This window comes from Hyperoodon ampullatus (assembly GCF_949752795.1).
Source record: "Hyperoodon ampullatus genome assembly, chromosome: 1".
Classification (NCBI taxonomy): Eukaryota; Metazoa; Chordata; class Mammalia; order Artiodactyla; family Ziphiidae; genus Hyperoodon; species Hyperoodon ampullatus.
This window is the reverse complement of record NC_136914.1, coordinates 138040011-138060386: the sequence shown is the minus strand read 5'-3', so window position 1 is coordinate 138060386 and position 20376 is coordinate 138040011.

Below are 20376 nucleotides of genomic sequence, written 5' to 3'. Positions count from 1 at the left end.
GCAAGTGAACCCCATTATGCAAGCACTTTTTAAGCCTCTACTTGTGTCATGCTTGTTAATGACCCAGAGGCCAAAGCAAGTCACATGGCCAAATCCAGATTCCAGGGAGAAATAGACTATATCTTGATGGGAGAGGCTACAAAGTCACAGTACAAAGCATCATGCATACAAGGATATATTTTGTGCTCATTTTGCAATCTACCACATTCACAGTACTTATGCCATGACTCAGCATGTACACCTTATGGAAACTTCAGCTCTGCTACCTCTTTGATATACTAAGCTAGCGCTCTTCTTCCTATTACCATCAGATCTCCTGGAAGAGTAACTTTTCTTATCCCCTCCACTTCCTTCTCCTGGATTCAATTCTTAATTCTTGAAAGCTGGTTTCTGCAGCAAGTAAGTAGGTTAACTAGCTACTGCCCAATCATCAATGACATCTCCTCAGACTCTATCTTCCTTGACTGTTCTGTAGTTTTTAACACTTTTAAACCTCCTTTTTTGGAATTCACTTCTTATAGCTTCTGTTGTAAGTAAATATTCATTTTCTTCCTAGTTCATTGACTGCTTTTTCTATTTTCTTTTCAGAGCTCTGTTTCTCCTGCCATGATTAAATGTGTGGTTCTGTCTTCATCCACTTTCTCTTTCTTACATCCTCTCAGTAAACTCACTCACATTCACAGCTTCGTTACAAACCTCTAGGTACTTGATTTCACCAGTTTATATAGCCAGTTCCTAAATTTTTCTTAAATTTGTCTCCATTTTTCAAATGGCCCACTGACTAGTTCCACCCAGATGTTTGACCTATAGTTCCTCTGAAATCTATTTTGGCTGCAAACTAAGGAGATAGTGCTGGGAGCTGTACAATGCCCTTATAGCCCGTGAGTCACTTGATTCTAGATTTTCCTTCACATAAAAGGGACTGGGAGTGGTGGAAGGAGGCAGTACGGGACTAACCGACATTTGCTGAATGCCTACTGTGCGCAGGGTGCTGTGGTCTCTCCTAATGGACCAAGGTGAGCATCTTGTAGGGTTGCTCAGACATGGAATCCACACAGGTAGCATTGAGGACAGCCACTGATACCTGAGTAAAGGTTGCAGTGATGCCAAAGGAAATGAGGCTCTAGAGATCTCTGTTTGTCATAATAAATAAGAGGCATCTGATAGCCTCAAACAGCTTTCAAAGAGTTTCTGCTAAAGGTATCTTAGGGTATATCAGACAAAACCATAACTCAAAAAGAGTCATGTACCACAATGTTCATTGCAGCTCTATTTACAGTAGCCAGGACATGGAAGCAGCCTAAGTGTCCATCAACAGATGAATGGATAAAGAAGATGTGGCACAATGGAATATTACTCAGCCATAAAAAGGAATGAAACTGAGTTATTTGTGGTGAGGTGGATGGGCCTAGTGTCTGTCATACAGAGTGAAGTAAGTCAGAAAGAGAAAAACAAATACCATATGCTAACACATATATATGGAATCTAAAAAGAAAAGAAAAAAACGGTTCTGAAGAACCTAGGGGCAGGACAAGAATAAAGACACAGACCTACTAGAGAATGGACTTGAGGACATGGGGAGGGGGAAGGGTAAGCCAGGACAAAGTGAGAGAGTGGCATGGATATATATACACTACCAAACATAAAACAGATAGCTAGTGGGAAGCAGCCGCATAGCACAGGGAGATCAGTTCAGTGCTTTGTGTCCACCTAGAGGGGTGGAATAGGGCGGGTGGGAGGGAGACGCAAGAGGGAGGGGATATGGGGATATATGTATATGTATAGCTGATTCACTTTGTGATACAGCAGAAACTAACACACCATTGTAAAGCAATTATACTCCAATAAAAATGGTTTAAAAAAAAGGTACCTTAGGGTTTGCAAAAAAGAAACATTGTTCTCTTAAGAAAGAACTGGTTTCTGGGGAAATGGATTATAAAATAAAATTGTGGGTCTTTCTTCCCCCTGATAAAAGGGCTTAGAGACTTCTAGGGCCCACATTAAGCTCCTGGTAAAGTTTCTTCTGTTCTGAGTAGATTTCATTCAATGAAAGTGAAATTTCTGATGGTCATAGATGGACATACTTCTAGGTATTTCCTGTGCTGGATTCCTTGATGGAGCTCTCATAGATAGGTCAGTTGCAGAAGTATATATGTTTGCAGCCATACTACTATGTATGCTGGCATCACTCTTCTGAGGGAATGCTAAGTATAATTAATCAAGTCATCGGGCTTGATGTAGAACACATTCTGAAGATGATATGAGAGGACACTTATGGCCCAATAATAGGTACTGAACCTGTGTCTTCCAGGATAATTTTTTAAAATGTAGTTGTGTCTGTCCTTAAAAATGTAAAATAAAACTACCTTTGTTCTGTTTTATTTTCATATCTGTAGTGCACATAGAATTTTCCAATGCCAGAATAGAGCATGGTGTGATAGAATGCACGCAGGCTGGTAGAATGAATGAAACACCATTCTCCAAGAAGAAGCAACCTACTAGGGTTGCCATATGGCTTGAATTATATTAGTGTATCCCTCTTTTAAAAAGAAAAAATGGATTGGGTAAGAATTTGTGAGTGTTACTGAATTTTTTTTTTTTTTTTTTTTTTGCTTCTTTTTGGTTTGTTTATATTGCTGTAAATATTCTTACAGAGCAATTGCAACTCTTCTCATTGACCATATTCTCTGAGGGCTCTTTCTAGGAAACTGCTATTTAAGTATTGTGTATTAGGTATGAAATATCCTGTATTGTTCGTGTCTCTTACTGCATTGTCTTTCTTATTGTCAATGACTGTAGGTACCATGGTTTGTGAATTTGGCTAACAGTGTTTGAAGCAGATGAGATTTTAGCTCACTCCTTGATAGCTGCATTGGCTCAGTCTAAGCTTAAGTCTTATTTTCATTAAAGGAGCAGACATGCTGAGGAAGAAGGTGCTATTTTTACATGGGGACTTTTTCTACTGAAACCACATGATAACACTCTGCTGTTAAAATGATCTCAAGCATGCTGAGTTAGCTGAAGAAACAATATGCTTGTTGCCAAAATCAAGGCAGTACTATTCTGAGCCTCCTCTAAGGTCCTCTAGCTCTCCTTGGTGGTCATGAAGAGGACACTAGGAGAGGAGCTGGTGGGAATATGCAAATTACAGGTGAAGTGGAGGTAACTTACTGTTACCTACAAGAGATTATTCAAATTCTTGGTTATTGCCACCAATCATTGGGATATGAAAAGTTTGGTTACTCAGATATTTGCATATCACTATTTGTTGAGCACTGCTTTTATTCTAGATACACACACACACACACATGTGTGTAATTTAAGCAAAACTAGCACAAAACCATACTAAGACTAACTTCAGAACATTAGAAACAAAAGAAGTTTAGGCAGAGGCCCTCCAAATCCAGTAAAAAATGCCTTTATTCTTATTATAGATAACTATGATTCAATATCTATTATATGACAGGTACTGTGCTAAGCATTTTACAAACATTATTTCATTTAGTCCTCACAATATTCTTACAAAGCCGCTATTATCTGCATTTACAGAAGACAATGCTTCCCTTTCTTTTCTTCCTTCCTTTTCTGATAATAACTGTCACATTACAAGTTATACTCAGTCGGAAAGTGACTGAACTGGTATTCAGATGTCAGTATAAATATCTAGCTCCGAAGTCTGTGCTCTTTCACCAGGCCATGCTGCATGTCTGAGGACGACATGTAGAGTTAATAAGGAAACTGGCCCTCTATCAACAGTATTTTTATTCTTCACTCTTCCTCCCCCATTTTCAAAAAAATATTAATGAGAATAAGTTATAGCACATCAAAATGGAAAAATAAAAATCTCCCTTCCTGTTAGTCTTCAATTGCTAAATGTAAATGACCTCCCTTGTCTTCAATTACTGGAAGATTCTCTCTTTAGCCACACCAGAATTTGAATCAACTACTTGGTCACAGACAGGTTTTATCCTTGACAGAGAAAATCTTTGGGGAAGCTCCTGAATAGATAAAGATGCTATCATATAGGAATTCACAACACTTCTTCTGTTCTGTCTGCACAGCAGAATTTCTTTTGTGGCCAACATATTTCCCATAACTTTGTGCAGATTTGGGGTTTTGGATAATGAGAGCACTGTAGCTGCTTAACTGAGAAAGCCAGAGTTTATAGCCACACAGAAGTAAATAGCTCTGGAATATGACAGAGGAAGGGAAGGTGAGACCGAAGTTAGCAGCCTTGGACTTGGGAAGAAAGTGGGGGAGTTTTCAGAAAGAGGATATAAAGATTTGGGGAGTAGCTTCTGCATATATGAGAAATGAAGAGAGAATTATAGAGAGAAATATTTAAGACATTTACTGAATTGTATTAATAAAATCCCAACTCCAGAGCCATTTTCCTAAAAAAATCTACAAAAAGATATTAACTGATGTTCAATTATTTTTGGAGACTGGACTAAAATTTCCTTGCTAAGACTGTTCCACAATGTAGATGGACTTTATATGGGTTATACTCTCATAGAACCATGAGATGTTGAACATGTTTGCAAAGATACCAGAGAAAAAAAAAAGTTATGGATTTAATATGAAAGCCTGGAGTCAGATGTAAGGAATTCTGGCCTTTTAGGAAAGAGGGAACCCACTGGCATTTTGCAGGCTCTATGACTATGCAAAAAAGATTGAATTGACCTACTAGATGAGTATACATGTCCCCTCAAAGACTCCTTGTGACAGTGGGAAGTAGGGAAGAATGAAGGAAGGTGGGTGAAAGCCTTCTGCTTTCTAGAAGGACCTTCTCTCTGGGACCTCTTTTTTAGCAAAAGAAGGGACCTTTACAATTGTTATTAACATTGGCCCAGGACATACGCCTGAGATAAAAATAGAGGCATGATAACATTAACAAAACGGTATTTCTCTGACCCCATTCCTCAAACACTTTAGAAAACCCATCCCCTCTCAAATTCCTCCATAGATTAGCCAAGTGTCTTTAAAGTGTTGTCTTCTAGAGGTCTTAATGAATCCTTCTTAGCCTCCATCATTTTACTCCTCTCTAGCTCTGGCACCCTGTGGTGGTTTTTACTGCAAAAGTCATCAATGTGTCAAAGATTTTATGAAAATTGATCTTCTTCGCACACTTATGTTTAACAAGCATTTTAACAAATGTCCTAGTCTATCTTTGTTCATAGTTAATCACAGAACTGCTTTGATTTATTTTAATTTCACATGAAGCAACAGGCATACAAGTAGTTAGGGAAAGTTTTAAACATAGAGTTAAGTTTAAGAGATTTATAAAAATCTTATTTGGCAATAAATTCCAAAAAATTGCAATAACTTTCAGGTCTTAGTTTCTTTAAGATCATTTCTAATGGTTTTTAAATGTTTCCACAGTCACATATTTCCCATTAAAATATCTTCTCCAGAAAAATTCATCATAGATTTCATTTATATTTGGTAAAAATTTCTAAGGTTTTTCTTCTTAGCAAATATCATAGAAAATGGCTAAATTACAGTAAATGTCCAGTCCTTGGTGAAAATGACAGAAAATTCAAGGAAAATTCAAACATTTCCCTTTTGATATTTGAGATTTCTTTTGATATCTTCTGGCAATATCAGAGCAGCACCTTTGGATATCTTGATAGCTTATATCTAATCAGTTTGAACTTTCATCTGTTGGTTATAATCTAATAATATTTTATGTTAAAAATATTTAAAACTAATGAGTAAATTTTAACAAAACCACAACTTCACAAAAGTTACTTATTTAGGTAACTACTAAATTATATCACTGATGTAATATTTTATTTTCTTGATTTATTAGTTCAAAAACAATTAACAATTTAAAAAGAATACATTTCTATTTTTAAAATAGCATTCAAAGTAAAAATATTTCATGTATGAACTAAAATCTACATTTAACAAAATTACTGCACAAATAAAAGAAACTGGTCACACAGAATGGCAGAATTGAAGTAACAAGTTCTGTTTCTTCATCTTTAAAGTTGTTGGACTATCATCATTTATTACACATCAAAATTTTAAATACAGGCATATGAAGTACCACAGGACTTACTATCAAAGCAAACGTGTGGAGCTGAGTCCACGTGTCGAAGGCTAAGTGGGTAATTGGGAGATTTCCGAATTCATTCCTATACGGACTACAATGTTTATTGAAGAAATTGTAACAAAAATGTGCTAATCTGAAGCTTACTTACATATTAACGGTAACTGCAGCAATTGTTTAGAAGTTAGGTCCAAAATTTTTTTTTCAGAGAGGGCAATTTCATCACGGATATTGTTTAGAATTGCTGAGAATAATGCTAATAAAAAGCAGATCAACTCTTAGTTGGTTTTATTATAGTTTTAAAATTCTCTAGACAAGGCTTGCCCTGACTGCCCGCCCAGGGAGGCCTGCTCCATGGCTCTGCCCTTGATAAGTACGCCTGAAGGATTTCTGCAAGGAGGAAGCCGCAACGAGCAAAGTGCCGATAATATTGAAATTAACAACTATAATAAATATTTAAGTGTACATACAACTTTTTATTTAAAGTTTGGGGCTGAGAGAGTAATTTAATGATTTTAAAAAATCAAAAGAATATTGTTTTCTGATTTTCGGTTATTAGCTAAGTTTTTGTGAGAAGAGTCATTTAAATAGGTATTATAAACACCCTGTGTAGGATTGCAGCAAATGCTCCCTTTGATTTCCATAAGCATCATTCTCAGTGTAAACTGAAGGAGTGGGTCTAGAATTATCTTTCAGTTTCAGGCCCTTTCAAGTCTAACAATCTGTGATATCTATTTTGGTTTTTTGTGAATGAAAGAGCAAACTATCACCCCACCCCTTCACCTCCCACAGTTCTCCTCCTTACTCCAGTCCTCAGGGGTTTGCTTGGAGAGGAGATTAAACTCGCACATCTTTCTGCATTTCTATAATCTCCACACTGGAAAGACATAAGACCTGGGCTAAATAGTAAGGGAAAAAAGCCATAAATACTAAAGCTTTTTCCGGGTCTTTGTGAGCTTAAGGGTGTCCATGGAGAGGTCAATTGCTCTGGAATGGATCCCATTTCTTATGCAGTGGTAGGTCTCAGGGTACAGTTTGAGGAAAAACAAAGGGAACTGACATTGCTCTGCATTAAAATATCAATGAAAGCTATCTTCTTCGTGGGAAGAAGCAGTTCTGAAATTATGTTGCAGATGAAAAAATGGATCTTGACTCTATTGTTTCTGAAAATTAGTTTTTGTCCTTGGAAAATGTAGTGCATGTGTGTGTGTGTGTGTGTGTGTGTGTGATGCAACAGACACTCAGTAGGCTACCGGAGGGGATGTGAAAGTGTATTTTCACCTCACATGTCATACTGGAGGGAAAACTTGAGGTGGTTCAAATTTGGAGTGAGTGCCAAAGCCCTCCTTCAACTCTCCTGCTGAAGGAGCTTCCATACTGCTCTTGACAGAGCAACTCACACTGCAGAAAATACACTGCTAGAGATTGCTAACTCCTACTGATTGTCTGGAGGCCAGGAGAAGAGAGGTGAATCCTAGGATAAGACTGGATCCTAGAGGTGTAACTGTCTTCTTTCCTCCTCTTTCTTATTTTTCAGTTAATGTACACAAAAAACGATGTAATGGATTAATGAGCCTCCATGTTCGCATCACCTGTTCACAACCTTTGCTAGTCTTACCTCATCCTCCCACCTCACAGATACAACTTTAAAGCAAATCCCAGGAACATATGATTTCAATCTCAACTTAATGATTCCCTTTTTTTTTTACATGACTGTAATACTCTTATCTTACTTTAAAAAAATAATTCCTCAAACCATCAAATATCTACTCGGTGTTCACAATGTTCACAGTGTTCACATTTTCAATTGTCCCATGACTGTTTTTTTAATTTTTAATGTGGTTGTTTGAATCAGTTTATATAATGTGAACAGTTGATCTTTCTTATTTTATTTTCTAGGCTACCTTCTCATCTTTTCTTCCCTGTTGGGGTGGAGTTTTCTTAAAGGAAGGTAGAGGTTTGCATTGAGGAAGTATACATAAAAATAATGATGTCTAGTAATTATGGATGTAGTAATAATAATTACTTGACAACAACATGTATTTGTATCCATGCTACATGAAGTACTTAATACATATTAACTCATTAAATCCTCACAACAGCTCAGTGGGTTAGGAACTACTATTTACCAATTTTGCAGTTGAGGAACTGGGGCAGAGAGGTTCAGTAACTTGCCATAGGACACATACCTTGTAAGTAGTGGAATCAGGATTTGAATCCAGCTTTTAATCACATGCTGCTTCTTTGTAAAAAAAATTAACAATTACCCTCTTAGGGGGGCATTTAAATAGTTTTGAATTTTTACAATGATAAATAACATACTTTACATAATATTTTCGCATAATTCTGATTCTCTTTTTTTATGAGTTTCATTTTATTTTTTTATACAGCAGGTTCTTATTAGTTATCTGTTTTATACACATCAGTGTATACATGTCAATCCCAATCACCCAATTCAGCCCACCACCACCACCACAGCCCCCCCGCCGCTGTCCCCCCTTGGTGTCCATATGTTTGTTCTCTCCATCTCTGTCTCAATTTCTGCCCTGCAAACCGGTTCATCTGTACCATTTTTCTAGCTTCCACATAAATGCATTCATATACGATATTTATTTTTCTCTTTCTGACTTAACTCTGTATAACAGTCTCTAGATCCATCCATGTCTCTACAAATGACCTAATTTCATTCCTTTTTATGGCTGAGTAATATTCCACTGTATATATGTACCAAAACTTCTTTATCCATTTGTCTGTCGATGGGCATTTAGGTTGCTTCCATGACCTGGCTATTGTAAATAGTACTGCAGTGAACACTGGGGTGCATGTGTCTTTTTCAATAACAGTTTTCTCTGGGTATATGCCCAGTAGTGGGATTGCTGGGTCATATGGTAATTCTATTTTTAGGTTTTTAAGGAACCTCCATACTGTTCTCTGTAGTGGCTGTATCAATTTACATTCCCACCAACAGTGCAAGGGGGTTCCCTTTCTCCACACCCTCTCCAGCATTTATTGTTTGTAGATTTTCTGATAATGACCATTCTAACCAGTATGAGGTTATACCTCATTGTAGTTTTGATTTGCATTTCTCTAATAATTAGTGATGTTGAGCAGCTTTTAATGTGCCTCTTGGCCATCTGTATGTCTTCATTGGAGAAATGTCTATTTAGGTCTTCTGCCCATTTGTTGATTGGGTTTTTTGTTTTTTTTAATATTGAGCTGCATGAGCTGTTTGCATATTTTGGAGATTAATCCTTTGTCCCTTGATTTGCTTGCAAATATTTTCTCCCATTCTGAAAGTTGTTTTTTCATCTTGTTTCTAGTTTTCTTTGCTGTGCAAAAGCTTTTAAGTTTCATTAGATTGCATTTGTTAATTTTTGTTTTTATTTCCATAACTCTAGGATGTGGTCAAACAAGATTTTGCTGTGATTTATGTCAAGGAGTGTTCTTCCTATGTTTTCCTCTAAGAGTTTTATAGTGTCCAGTCTTACATTTAAGCTTTTGATCCATTTTGAGATTATTTTTGTGTATGGTGTTAGGGAGTGTTCTAATTTCATTCTGTTACATGTAGCTGTCCAGTTTTCCCAGCACCACTTATTAACTAGCTGTCTTTTCTCCATTATATATCCTTCCCTCCTTTATCATAGATTAATTGACCATGGGTGCATGGGTTTACCTTTGGGCTTTCTATCCTGTTCCATTGATCTATATTTCTGTTTTTGTGCCAGTACCATATTGTCTTGATTACTGTAGCTTTGTAGTATAGTCTGAAGTCAGGGAGTCTGATTCCTCCAGCTCCGTTTTTTCCCTCAAGATTGCTTTGGCTATTTGGGGTCTTTTGTGTCTCCATACAAATTTTAAGATTTTTTGTTCTAGTTCTGTAAAAAATGCCATTGGTACTTTGATAGGGATTGCATTGAATTTGTAGATTGCTATGGGTAGTAGAATAATTTTCACAAGTTGATTCTTCCAATCCAAGAATATGGTATATCTCTCCATTTGTTTGTATTTTTTTTTTTTTTTTTTTTTTTTTTTGCAGTACGCGTGCCTCTCACTGTTGTGGCCTCTCCCATTGTGGAGCACAGGCTCCGGACCCACAGGCTCAGCGGCCATGGCTCCCAGGCCCAGCCGCTCCGCAGCATGTGGGATTTTCCCAGACGGGGGCATGAACCTGTGTCCCCTGCATCAGCAGGCGGACTCTCAACCACTGCGCCACCAGGGAAGCCCTGTTTGTATGTCTTTAATTTCTTTCATAAGTGTCTTATAGTTTTCTGCATACAGGTCTTTTGTCTCCCTAGGTAGGTTTATTCCTAGGTATTTTATTCTTTTTGTTGCAGTGGTAAATGGGAGTGCTTCCTTAATTTCTCTTTCAGATTTTTCATCATTAGTGTATAGGAATGCAAGAGATTTTGCTGCATTAATTTTGTATCCTGCTACTTTACCAAGTTCATTGATTAGCTCTAGTAGTTTTCTGGTAGCATCTGTAGGATTCTCTATGTATAGTATCATGTCATCTGAAAACAGTGACAGTTTTACTTCTTTTCCAATTTGTATTCCTTTTATTTCTTTTCCTTCTCTGTATTACTTTTATTTCTTTTTCTTCTCTTCTCAACATAGTTTCTCTAAAACTATGTTGAATAATAGTGGTGAGAGTGGACATCCTTGTCTTGTTCCCAATCTTAGAGGAAATGCTTTCAGTTTTTCACCATTGAGAATGATGTTGGCTCTGGGTTTGTCATATATGGCCTTTATTATGTTGAGGTACGTTCCCTCTATGCCCACTTTCTGGAGAGTTTTTATCACAAATGGGTGTTGAATTTTGTCAAAGGCTTTTTCTGCATCTATTGAGATGATCATATGGTTTTTATTCTTCCATTTGTTAATATGGTTTATCACATTGATTGATGTGGATATATTGAAGAATCCTTGTATCCCTGGGATAAATCCCACTTGATCATCATGTGTGATCCTTTTAATGTGTTGTTGGATTCTGTTTGCTAGTATTTTGTTGAGGATTTTTGCATCTATACTCATCAGTGTTATTGGTCTGTAATTTTCTTTTTTTGTAGTATCTTCGTCTGGTTTTAGTATCAGGGTGATGGTGGCCTCATAGAATGAGTTTGGGAGTGTTCCTTCCTCTGTAATTTTTGGAAGAGTTTGAGAAGGATAGATGTTAGCTCTTCTCTAAATGTTTGATAGAATTCTGTGAAGCCATCAGTCCTGGGCTTTTGTTTTTTGGAAGATTTTAAGTCACAATTTCAGTTTAATTACTTGTGATTTTCTGTTCATATTTTCTGTTTCTTCCTGGTTCAGTCTTAGAAGATTATACCTTTGTAAGAATTTGTCCATTTCTTCCAGGTTGTCCATTTTATTGGCATGATTTTCTTATAGTAGTCTCTTATAATGCTTTCTATTTCTGTGGTGTCTGTTGTAACTTCTCCTTTTTCATTTCTAATTTTATTGATTTGAGTCTTCTCCCTCTTTTTCTTGATGAGTCTGGCTAAAGGTTTATCAATTTTGTTTATCTTCTCAAAGAACCAGTTTTTAGTTTTATTGATCTTTGCTATTGTTTTCTTTGTTTCTATTTCATTTATTTCTGCTCAGATATTTAGGATTTCTTTCCTTCTGCTAAGGAAAGAAATTTTTTTGTAGTTCCTTTAGGTGTAAGGTTAGATTGTTTATTTGACATTTTTCTTGTTTCTTGAGGTAGGAGTTTATTGCTATAAATTTCCCTCTTAGAACTGCTTTTGCTGCATCCCATAGGTTTTTGATCATCCTGTTTTCATTGTCATTTGTCTCTAGGTATTTTTTGATTTCCTCTTTGATTTCTTCAGTGATCTCTTTGTTATTTAGTAATGTATTGTTTAGCCTCCATGTGTTTGTGTTTCTTAGGTTTTTCCCCCTGTAATTGATTTAATCTCATAGCATTGTGGTCAGAAAAGAGGCTTGATATTATTTCAATTTTCACAAATTTACCAAGGGTTGATTTCTGACCCAAGATGTGATCTATCCTGGAGAATGTTCCATGTACACTTGAGAAGATAGTGTAATCTGATGTTTTCAGGTGGAAAGTCCTATAAATATCAATTAAATCTATATGGTCTATTGTGTCATTTAAAGCTTGTTTTTCCTTATTAATTTTCTGTCTGGATGATCTGTCTACTGGTGTAAGTGAGGTGTTAAAGTCCCCCACTATGGGCTTCCCTGGTGGCGCAGTGGTTGAGAGTCCGCCTGCCAATGCAGGGGACAGGTTCGTGCCCCGATCCGGGAAGATCCCACATGCCGTGGAGCATCTGGGCCCATGAGCCATGGCTGTTGAGCCTGCACGTCTGGAGCCTGTGCTCCGCAACAGGAGAGGCCACAACAGTGAGAGGCCCACATACCGCAAAGAAATAAAAAATAAAAAAATAAAGTCCCCCACTATTATTGTGTTACTGCAGATTTCCTCTTTTATAGATGTTAGCATTTGCCTTATGTATTAAGGTGCTCCTATGCTGGGTGCATATATATTTATAATTGTTATGTCTTCTTCTTGGATTGATCATTATATAGTGTCCTTCCTTGTCTCTTGTAACATTCTTTATTTTAAGGTCTATTTTATCTGATATGGGTATTGCTACTCCAGCTTTCTTTTGATTTCCATTTGCATGGAATATCTTTTTCCATCACCTCACTTTCATTCTGTATGTGTCCCTAGGTCTGAAGTGGGTCTCTTGTAGACAGCATGTATGTGGGTCTTGTTTTTGTATCCATTCAGCGAGCCTGTGTCTTTTGGTTGGAGCATCTAATCCATTCACGTTTAAGATAATTATCGACATGTATGTTCTTATTACTATTTTCTTAATTGTTTTGGGTTTGTTTTTGTAGTTCCTTTCCTTCTCCTGTGTTTCCCACTTAGAAATGTTTCTTTAGCATTTGTTGTAGAGCTGGTTTGGTGGTGCTGAATTCCCTTGGGTTTTGCTTGTCTGTAAATCTTTTGATTTCTCCATCGAATCTGAATGAGGTCCTTGCTGGGTAGTGTAATCTTGGTGGTAGGTTCTTCCCTTTCATCACTTTAAATATATCGTGCCACTCCCTTCTGGCTTGTATTGTTCCTGCTGAGAAATCAGCTGTTAACCTTATGCAAGTTCCCTTGTATGTTATTTGGTTTTTTTCCCTTGTTGATTTTAATATTTTCCTTTGTATTTAATTTTTGTCAATTTGATTACTATGTGTCTCAGCATATTTCTCCTTGGGTTTATCCTGCCTGGGACTCTCTGTGCTTCCTCGACCTGGGTGCTATTTTCTTTTCCATGTTAGGGAAGTTTTTGACTATAATCTCTTCAAATATTTTCTCGGGTCTTTACTCTCTTCTTCTGGAACCCCTATAATGTGAATGTTGGTGCATTTGATGTTGTCCCAGAGGTCTCTTAAGCTGTCTTCATTTCTTTTCATTCTTTTTTCTTTATTCTCTTCTGCATCAGTGAATTCCACCATTCTGTCTCCCAGGTCACTTATCTATTCTTCTGCCTCAGTTATTCTGCTATTGATTCCTTCTAGAGTGTTTTTCATTTCAGTTATTGTATTGTTCATCTCTGTTTGTTTGTTCTTTAATTCTTCTAGGTGTTTGTTTTTTAATTCTTCCAGGTCTTTGTTAAACATTTCCTGCATCTTCTCGATCTTTGCCTCTATTCCTTTTCCGAGATCCTGGATCATCTTCACTATCATTATTCTGAATTCTTTTTCTGGAAGGTTGCCTATCTCCACTTCATTTACTTTTTTTTCTGGGGTTTTATCTTGTTCCTTCATCTGGTACAAAGCCCTCTGCCTTTTCATTTTGTCTATCTTTCTGTGAATGTGGTTTTCGTTCCTCAGGCTGCAGGACTGTAGTTCTTCTTGCTTCTGCTGTCTGCCCTCTGGTGGATGAGCCTATCTAAGAGGCTTGTCCACATGCTGCTTCTTAACAGCTAATGATTATCGAGCACTTAGTAGTGTCAGGCACTTTTCTAAGTGCTTTACTTGATTTAACATATTTCAACCTCACAACATCCCTGTGAGGGCAGTATGATCATGGTCCCCATTTCATAGATGGCTAAGTCAAGACAGAGAGAGTTTAGACATGAGAAGTGTCTAAGGAAAATCAGCTCCCAGATGGACAGCTCAGGGGCAGACTCAGGAGACTACTCGCCCTTACCCCAAAATCCTAAAGGAGGAGGCCCTTGAAGGAGGGTGGGGGAGGCTGATATGTGTGTTACGTCCTTTGTTGCCCTCTCTTCACCTTTGTAAATACTTGGTATCTTCCTCCTGCAGACACTACACCATTCAGACACTTAAGGGAAACTTTAAAAACCATGCCGTCACTCTTAATAATCTCTTCTTATGTCTATTCTAAACATGAGTTCAAGACATTTGGAAATGACTTTATACTCTTTAGCGCTGGAGGCCAGTTACTGCCCAGCTATAAGATGCTACAAAGAATAACACTGTTTCCACAGAACCCACCTCAAAAGTCCATTACTGTTCCATACACTGTACTTTCCTCCATCCCTTCTCTCCACGTTTCTCTTGCATTTTCGGTACTTGTAAAGACTTCTGTGGGCAGGCAGTGGCTGCACTTAAGTACTTAGAAGTTCTGCAAATTCAGGTACAGTCCCAGCAAATATCAGACATTGAATTACATTATAGGCAGAATAGTTGAGAGAGAGAGAGAGAGACCTACCCACTTTAGAGACAGAGACTTGTTTCACTTCTGGGAATGTGTCTCCTTTAACAGATGCAGGAAAAAAAATCTGGGGCCTCCTAGGGAAAAAACATTGTTAATGGCTACTGGAAAGAATTAATACATATTTAATTGAGGTTGGAGTTGTTAAAAGATATTTTTTTAATTAAAATCAAGATTCTCATACAAATATGAAGTGAGCAATGGCAAAGATTTTATTGAAATTTTTCATTTATGAGGAAACCAGTAAGATGTTACAACCAGTTTAAAGAAAAAATCTGAAGAACAAACACTTATATACAGGCAATGGGGAATGAGAAAATGAAACTGCTAATAGATGTGAAAACTTTATAAGCCAATAAACGGTAGTTGTTGGAATCTTCTGCAAGGGAAAATAAAATGTATCTCTATAAGACAAAATTCATTTGCATCTCTGTGGATAAGGATCACTTGTATTACTATCAGCTTTCTACAGTTTATAGAGTTGTAAAGTAGCCTAGTCAAAGGCAGTAAAAGGAATAGATCCCTATAAAATCAGATAAGCTCTAAAGGTCTTCTATATAATGCACTGGAAGGACATCCAGTAATCTTTTGCCCATTTCAAAGTCTTTCACAAATTTTCCTAACAGAGCCATAAAAAAAACTTATTTATCAAGTAGAGCAACCAGGCAAGGTGATTTTTTGAATAGATTCCTTAAAACAGAAGTGATATTCATAGAGGATCTCTGTTAGACTGTTACCACTCTCCTGCTCTATCTCCCTTTTCTGCTAAGTTGTCTGTTTCTTTCTTTTGTAATATATTTATTTATTATTTATTTTTGGCTGCACTGGGTCTTCATTGCTGCATGCAGGCTTTCTCTCATTGCGGTAAGCAGGGGCTGCTCTTTGTTGCAGTGCATAGACTTCTCATTGCAGTGGCTTCTCTTGTTGCAGAGCATGGGCTCTAGGCATGTGGGCTTTAGTAGTTGTGGCTCGCAGGCTCTAGAGCACAGGCTCAGTAGTTGTGACGCACAGGCTTAGTTGCTCTGTGATATGTGGGATCTTCCTGGACCAGGGCTCAAACCCATGTCCCCTGCGTCGGCAAGCAGATTCTTAACTACTGCGCCACCAGGGAAGCTCTTGTCTCTTTCTTTTAAGCTGACATGGTGGAAGATTTGGTACTGGAGTAAGGTAGAAAAGTTTAACATTGTATCCAAAAAGTTTGACATAAGAAAAGTGAGTAACTATCACATCCTTGTTGGCAGGTGGTTTACTCCTAACACTTTCAAACTGTCTATGGAAAGCTGATTACATACCCACCTGTTGCCTGCAATGTAGTCTCAAAATCAGGTAAACTAAAGGCAGTTTCTCAGCATACTTTATGGTCATTAAATTGCTCTGACATTTCCTATACCCAACTTTAAGATAAAAATATTGGCCAGGGGACAGTTTACTGGTCTAGAAAGCTTGCTCTCTCTTCCTTCCTGTTTTAATAGCAGAGGCCATAATTGGGATTTAAAATGTAACCCCTGAAGTAAGTTTCACATGTTAACTCTTCCCAGGCTCCAGGGTCTAGATATGCTTGGCGCATTGTTCTGTCCTGCTGGCTCAGCCCTTCAGTTGTGCCAGTCATTACCTGTCCTCTCCCACTCATCTGGACCTGCTTTTCATATCTGGAGCCAGAAATTTTCAGGATCACACTGTTAGGGCCTCCAGGAATTTCCCTTGGCTCAGGTACAAGGGATCCTGACCACCAGCAGCCAAATATCAAAGGCCAAATAGGGGTGATTATCCAAACAAAAGTGAGCACAAGATATTGAAACTTCAAATAGCAGCATAGGAACAGCCTACTGGAAATAATTCTCAAGTGAGAGTTCAATGACATACTATCCCTCTCATAAAATTGGAAAATACTAAAACATAGTAAAATATCCAATGGCAATGAGGGTATGGTCAGTGGGTGTGTATCTTGGTAAAGACGATTGGGAAATTGAATGGCTCCATGACCAAGAGCCTTAGAACTTTGTTACCTCTTGATCCACCAAGTCCTCTTCTGGGGATAATTCAAAATATAGTGAAAAGTTTATGCACAAAAAGGCATATTTCAGTATTATTTATAATAATAAAAAGTCAAAAGCAACCTAAATTTAACAATAAAGATTGATAATAGTTTTCTTTGTGTATATTTTGAACTAAGATGTAGGTATTTAAATAATGAAGAGCTTACAACACAGGAGAATGTGTGATAATGGAATTTTTAAAACAGTCTTTACTGTGGAAAAATATCAAACAGACAAAAAAGTAGAGAAACTAGCATGATGAACCCACATGTACCCATCACACTGCTTAACGATTATCAATACAAAGCATATTCATTTCATCTACCCTATTCACTTTCCTGCCCAGATTGTTTGAAGCCAATCTGAGACATCAATCATTTCATATGAAAATGTTTCAGCATGTACCTCTAAGAGAATAGAATTCGTTAAAAAAGCACACTTGCCACCTAAAAACTTAATAATATACCCATCAGAAAATAGAGCATTAAAAAATCCAACATTCCAAGCAAATAACCACAATTATTATTTGTTCCTCTTCTTGTTCCACTGGGTCTTAGGTTAGCAACCTAAGTTCACGAAGTTATCAGCTTCAAGACCAAAAACCAAGTCCTGGAATCCTCAGAACCTTGGTAGAGTCTGAAAGTTGTCTAAGGGCTGTCGGCTCAGAAGTCTGTATTCTGAGTCCATTCCTTGAAGTATCAATAGTTAGGAGTACCCAGTACAGTCCTTTCCTTGAGGCTCTAAGACTTTTTTGTTAAAGATCCAATCCAATATCTGGCTTGTAACTTATAGCAGAGCCTTCAGGCAAGCATGAAAGAAAAGCAGAAGTGACCTCTAAGACTGAATAGCTGTGGTTAATTTATTACAGTTACCAGCATATCAGAATGGAGGAGAACAAAGTTGTCTAATATGTGCATGTTTCATAAGGGTTTGATCAGTGTTTCCCCTGAGGATAAGAACATATTGTGGACAGCAAGGGCAGTGCCAAATCTTACTGACCTCCCTGTAAATTGTACTATCTCTGAAATATTTATATTAATAACATTTTACCTCTATAAACTTAACTTGGGGAAGGCTGAGCACCCCTTCTGATTGGGCAACTCTTCCAGTGGTACTCTTACAATAGTATTGAACTTATTAAAATATATCGTTCTACCCGACAAACCTAATTACTTCTAACATTCTGTTTTCATAAGGTAAGAGAACAAATCTTTGTGATTTTCCAGAGGTTCTTTGGGAATCTCCAAGATAGTTTTCTGAGAATTTTACTTTTTTCTGAATTTAGAGTCTGATTTTGGGAAGGCAAAAGCAACAGATTTAATAGAGGAGACTTGGTCCATGATTAAAATAGGATCATGGGTGTTTGAGAAAAAAAGATTACTTACCTAATCATTAAAGCAACAATATAGTATTTAAAATAGACATAGAAGTAGGTAAAACAATTTTAAACAATGTTGGCTCTTTCATATGTGAAGAGACTTTGATCTTTGTTCTTAAAAAAATAATCACAGATATGATAAAATCAACACAAAGTACAGAAAATTATTCTGGTGCAATATAAATCTCTACTATCTGAATGAATTATACAAAAGGTAAATAATAACTGATTATTACCCCTTGTTAAGAGCTCTAATATAAATTTAACATTTTAATAGTGAGAAAGCCAAATTCTATTTTTGCATTAATTCAATATTTGGCAATAAAGAATTCCAAGTTCCTTTTCAAAAAAATATCTTTTGAATAAACCCATCAAAACAGAGAGAATTTGCCAAAATTTGAACATTTCAGTAAACCTTCTACTATTTTCTGTCTCCATTCAGGTGTTGTCTTTCCCTACCCTGTTTCATGTTCTGGAACAGATATTCTCCCTTAGAATAAAACTACTTGCTTTTCCTTTGAAAAACCAAACAAATTCCTTTACAAACATTATTGTTCTTGTCTTCATTATTATTTATACCGTTGTCGCTATTGTTGTTAGTATGGTCTTACTACCTATATTAACTATAACTTTTAAACAAGCTAACCTCCATTTCACAGAGAAAACTGGGCAATGGATAATTGATAATTGAGTGTTATATACAATCACAAATGAACATATTCATTAACATGATCCAAAGTATGCTACTCCATAACATGGTAATAAGAAACAAAGATATATATATTTATTTATTTAAACTATGTTTAGTAATCAGTGTTTTAGCAGTCTTAGAGATTATCTAGGTATCCAGAGATTATTCATTAATTGATTTAATATTTTAAAGTTAAGAATCTTAAAAATTATATTTTATCTAACATACTATAGGTCATAATGATTGGTGATATCAAAAAGATTGTCAAAATTACAATTCAATTTGATTAGATAAGTAATTTTACATTTTTCATAATTCTTAACATTATTAAATAGTAATACTAACTTATTTCTTCAGTAAACCAGTAGAGGGAGATTGGGATTGACACATATACACTATTGTACTATGTATAAAATAGACAACTGAGGGGAACATACTGTATAACGCAGGGAATTCTAATTAAAGCACTGTGGTGTCCTAAATGGGAGGGAAATCCGAAAGGGAGGGGATATATGTTTATGTAAGGCTGATTCATTTTGCTGTGCAGTAGAAGCTAACACAACATTGTAACACAACTGTACTCCAATAAAAATTAATTTAAAAAAACAAAATAGACCAGTAGAGAAAGTTGAGAACACTCAGAAAACAGACTTAGATCTTCTAAAAAATTAAATGTACAAATATATTATATTTACTACTAATATCAGAGGAAAAAGATATAGATTTTTTCTTGAACCAAAATTATAAGCTACTGTGATTTATCCAAAGAGTCACCTTTACTGTGTGAATTTAGATTATTATGAATTTTATATTATGCATATATATTTAGATTATCATATAAAATGCTTCTCAGCACTTTATGAAATACTTTTTTTGCTAAAAGTCTAGAACATTTAGAGTATTCTAATACTTCATTTATTTTATAGAAATTCTGGAGATACTAGATTTATGTAAACATACTATAAGTATAAATGATTGACTTACTCTACATAAGTCAATTACAACGGAGTTCCTTTAATTTAAAAGACCTTGGAGACCTTCAAGATGGCAGAGGGGTAGGATGTAGAAATCACCATCCTCCCCACAAATACATCAGAAATACATCTACATGTGGAACAACTCCTACAGAACACCTACTGAATGCTGGCAGAAGACCTCAGACTTCCCAGAAGGCAAGAAACCCGCCACGTACCAAGGTAGGGCAAAATAAAAAATAAAAAATAAAAAACAGAGACAAAAGAATAGGGACGGGACCTACACATCTGGGAGGGAGCTGTGAAGGAGGAAAAGTTTCCACACATTAGGAAGCCCCTTCACTGGTGGAGATGGGGGGTGGCGGGGCAGGGGGGAAGCTTCGGAGCCACAGAGGAGAGCGCAGCAACAGGGGTGCAGAGGGCAAAGCGGAGAGATTCCCACACAGAGGATCGGTGCCGACCAACACTCACCAGCCCGAGAGGCTTGCCTGCTCACAAGCTGCGGCGGATGGGGGCTGGGAGCTGAGGCTCGGGCTTCAGAGCT